Source organism: Triticum aestivum, chromosome 7B, assembly GCF_018294505.1.
Source record: "Triticum aestivum cultivar Chinese Spring chromosome 7B, IWGSC CS RefSeq v2.1, whole genome shotgun sequence".
In the NCBI taxonomy this organism is placed as follows: Eukaryota; Viridiplantae; Streptophyta; class Magnoliopsida; order Poales; family Poaceae; genus Triticum; species Triticum aestivum.
The window spans coordinates 181,884,795-181,889,372 of NC_057813.1; positions in this window are offsets into that span (position 1 = coordinate 181,884,795).

Below are 4,578 nucleotides of genomic sequence, written 5' to 3' on the forward strand. Positions count from 1 at the left end.
TGAAGTATGTTGGCGGAGTCACCCTCAAGAACTCTCTAGTTCTTCTTCTTTGGGATCCACATCAACTTGATGGGAATCCTTGGAGTTGTAGTAGTACTTGATGAAGCAGAACTTGAGGTAGTCTTGGGAACCCACTTGACCAAGGCCTTTGGAGCTTCTTCAAATGCATCAATCTCCTCTTGAATCTTGTCCTTGTCTTTTAGGTTGTGGTCTTGTGGTGGAATATCATCTTGAGCTTGTGTTCCCTTGAAGGAAGTAGGGTCATACTTCTCTTATTGAGGAACAAACTTTGTCTTGGGGTATTGATCTTCTTCCCACTCAACTCCATTGGCATTGAACTTTCATTCAAAACTAACACCTTGATTCTTCCGGTGCCTTCCTTGCTTGTGTACAGTTTCCTTAAATTGCTAACTTCTGGCAAGGCTCTTGTAAATACCTTTCTCTATAATTCCCTTCAATAAGCTATTTTCTTGCTCAAGTGTAACTTGGCTAAGAGAATCATTAGTGGAATCAAGAGAACTACTAGAAGCAACAATATTAGATTTAGCATGATTATTGTTACTATAGAAGAAGAATCTTTCTTACTCTTGTTGCTAGATTTTACTTGTGGCATGTAAGTAGACAAGACTAAATGCTTGGCAATGTAAGAAGAACTTTTCTTTCAAAGATCATCATTGATTGCTTTTAAGAACCCATGCTCTTGCTCTAAAATGAGCTTTTGAAAGCGTAGCTTTTCATGATTTTTTTAAAGTTCTTGATGATCCTCTAAAGTAGTTTCATGAGCTAACTTAAGAGTGTTTAGTTCTTTAGTTAGATGCTAAATCTCCTTCTTATCATTGTCATTCGTTTCATCTTGATTAGCATGATTAATAGCAATTTCATCATAGTTTTCATCACTAGTATTGTCAACAAGCAAATCATTATCACCTAGCAAATCATCTTCATCACTATTGAAATCAATATACTCGGGGTGTGATACCTTAAGGCCTTTAGCCATGAAGCATCTTCCAATTCCTTCATTTGGTGAGTCAAATATGTCATAGGAGTTGGTTGACACAAGCGCAAGAGCGGCAACAGCTTCATCTTGAGTATATTCAGAGTCGGAGTGATAACTTCTCTCGGAGTGGTTGTCGGAGTCGTAACCAGATAACCATTCACCAACATGAGCTTGATGTCTTCATTTTGTGTAGCTCCTTAATGACTTGTCCTTCCTTTCTGAATCCTTGCTTCCGCGAGAGGGTCTTCATTCATAACGATCATCTCTACTCATTCTCTCTCTTGGAGGTGATTCATCTCTTCTACTTCTCCTTTTAGGTGAGTCTTTTTTTGTAGGGAGCCGTACACTCATTGGAGTAGTGTCCGGATCTTCCACAATTGTAGCAATTTCGATCACGACTAGAAGATCTTTTGTCATGGTAAGATCTTGACTTGGAGCTTCTCTCTTTGCTTCTACTCTTGTATAATTTGTTGAAGTTCTTCACCATTAAGCTCAATTCTTCATTGAAGACTTGTTTTTCACTCGATGTGGTAGGAGCATCACATGAAGCTTTATAAGCACCACTAGACTTGTTGTGAAGTTCTTCTTTATCCTTGAGTGACATCTCATGAGCAACAATTCTTCCAATGATTTCCGTTGGCTTGAGATCTTTGTAACTGGGCATCATTTGGATCAAAGTGCACACGGTATCATATTTTCCATCCAAGGCTCTTAGGATCTTCTTGATGATGAATCTGACAGTCATCTCTTCACTTCTTAAGCCGACAATCTCATTTGTGATGAGAGCAATCTAGATTACATTTCAGCAACACCTTCACCATCCTTCATTTTGAACTTCTCAAGTTGACTTTAAAGCACATCTAAAAATGCAACTATCCCTAGGTGGTTTTGGTAATTCCTAACAACATATAGCTCATTGAGCTAACATCTTTCCAATACAAACATTTCAGGAAAAGCTCAATGAATGGCATGGCATGGATGAGGAAAGTGGATCCCTCAAAATTCTAAGGATAAAAGGATTGGCTCAAGCTCAAAAGCTCAAGACTCTACATTTTATATTTTAGTGATCCAAGATCACATTGAGTCTATAGGAAAAGCCAATACTATCAAGGAGGGATGAGGTGTTGCTTAATGAGTTTCTTGCTCCATAGTGCTTAGTGATATGCTCCAAAAACCCTCAACTACTGTCTCACATCCACATATGACCTAAACCTAAAGTCAAACTCGGCCCCACCGATTCTTTCTATCTGGCGCCACCGAGTTCAGATGTCATAGCCACTGCCACAAACCTAGGCAAATCGGTCTCACTGATAGGGATCTCGGTCTCACCGAGATGGGATTGTAATCTCTCTGTTTCCCTTCGTAACATTTCGGTCTAACCGAAGTGAGCGATCGGTCCCACCGAGATTGCAATGTAAACTCTCTGTTTCCTTTTCGTAACATTTCGGTCTCACCGAAAAGAGCGTATCGGTCCCACCGAGTTTACCTGACCAACTCTCTGGTTAGCTTATTACCAAAATCGGTCTCACTGAGTTTGTGTAATCGGTCTCACCGAGATTATGTTATGCCCTAACCCTAACCATATCGGTCCTACCGAGTTGTTTGTTGGTCCCACCGAAATCACTAATGGTCACTAGGTTTATTGAATCGGTCCGACCGAGTTTGTTGATTCGGTCCCACCGAGATTGGTAAATTGTGTGTAACGGTTAGATTTTGTGTGGAGGCTATATATACCCCTCCACCTCCTCTTCATTCGTGGAGAGAGCCATCAGAACAAACCTACACTTCCAACTTACTGTTTCTGAGAGAGAACCACCTACTCATGTGTTGAGGCCAAGATATTCCATTCCTACCATATGAATCTTGATCTCTAGCCTTCCCCAAGTTGCTTTCCACTCAAATCTTCTTTCCACCAGATCCAAATCCTGTGAGAGAGATTTGAGTGTTGGGGAGACTATCATTTGAAGCACAAGAGCAAGGAGTTCATCATCAACACAACATTTGTTACTTCTTGGAGAGTGGTGTCTCCTAGATTGGCTAGGTGTCGCTTGGGAGCCTCCGACAAGATTGTGGAGTTGAACCAAGGAGTTTGTAAGGGCAAGGAGATCGCCTACTTCGTGAAGATCTACCGCTAGTGAGGCAAGTCCTTCGTGGGCAACGACCGTTGTGGGATAGACAAGGTTGCTTCTTCGTGGACCCTTCTTGGGTGGAGCCCTCCGTGGACTCGCGCAACCGTTACCCTTCGTGGGTTGAAGTCTCCATCAACGTGGATGTACGATAGCACCACCTATCGGAACCACGGCTCAAAAATCACCGTGTCTCCAAATTGCGTTTGAAATATCCAAACCCTTCCCTTTATATTCTTGCAAGTTGCATGCTTTACTTTCCGTTGCTCATATACTCTTTGCATGCTTGCTTGAATTGTGTGAAGATTGCTTGACTTGTGCTAAGATAGTTAAAATCTGCCAAAGACTAAAATTGGGAAAAGGTTAAGTTTTTAATTGGTCAAGTAGTCTAATCACCCCCCCCCTCTAGACATACTTCCGATCCTACAAGTGGTATCAGAGCCTTGGTCTCCATTTGCTTTGATTTCCATAGATTTTGGTGGTCATAGCCTTGGTTTCACAACCTAGGAGAGTATGACGTCTAGCGAGGGAAATTATCACCGTAGAGGTTCTTACTTCGATGGTACTAATTTTGCTAGTTGGAAGCATAAGATGAAAATGCATATTCTCAGACATAACCCCGCCATTTGGGTTATTGTATGCATTGGCTTGCAAGGTGAATTCTTTGATGGGAGGGAACCAAACCGTGAAGCTACCGCGGAAGAACTGAAGATGCTGCAATACAACGCTCAAGCTTGTGATATCCTCTTCAACGGATTGTGCCCCGAAGAATTCAACAAAATCAGCCGTCTTGAGAATGAAAAGGAAATTTGGGATACTTTGATTGATATGCATGAAGGTACCGACTCCATCAAGGAATCCAAGTTGGATGTGCTCCAAAGTCAGCTTGACAAGTTCAAAATGAAGGATGGTGAAGGTGTTGTTGAAATGTACTCTAGGATTGCTCTTATCACAAATGAGATTGCGGACTTAGGAAGTGAAGAGATGACCGACAAATTCATCATCAAGAAGATCCTAAGAGCATTGGATGGAAAATATGATACCGTGTGCACATTGATCCAAATGATGCCCAATTACAAGAATCTCAAGCCAACGGAGGTCATTGGAAGAATTGTTGCTCATGAGATGTCACTCAAGGATAAGGAGGAACTTCACAACAAGTCAAGTGGTGCTTATAAAGCCTCATGTGAAGCTCCTATATCATCAAGTGATAAACAAACCTTCAATGAGCTTAATGGTGAAGAACTTCAACAAATTCTACAAGAGTAGAAGCAAAGAAAGCAGCTCCAAGTCAAGGTCCTACAATGACAAAAGATCTTCCGGTCGAGAGCGCAATTGCTACAATTGTGGGAGACCCGGACACTACTCCAATGAGTGTACGGCACCCTACAAAAGAAGAGAAGATTCTCCCAAGAGAAGAAGTAGAAGAGAAGAATCACCGCCAAGAGAGAGGAG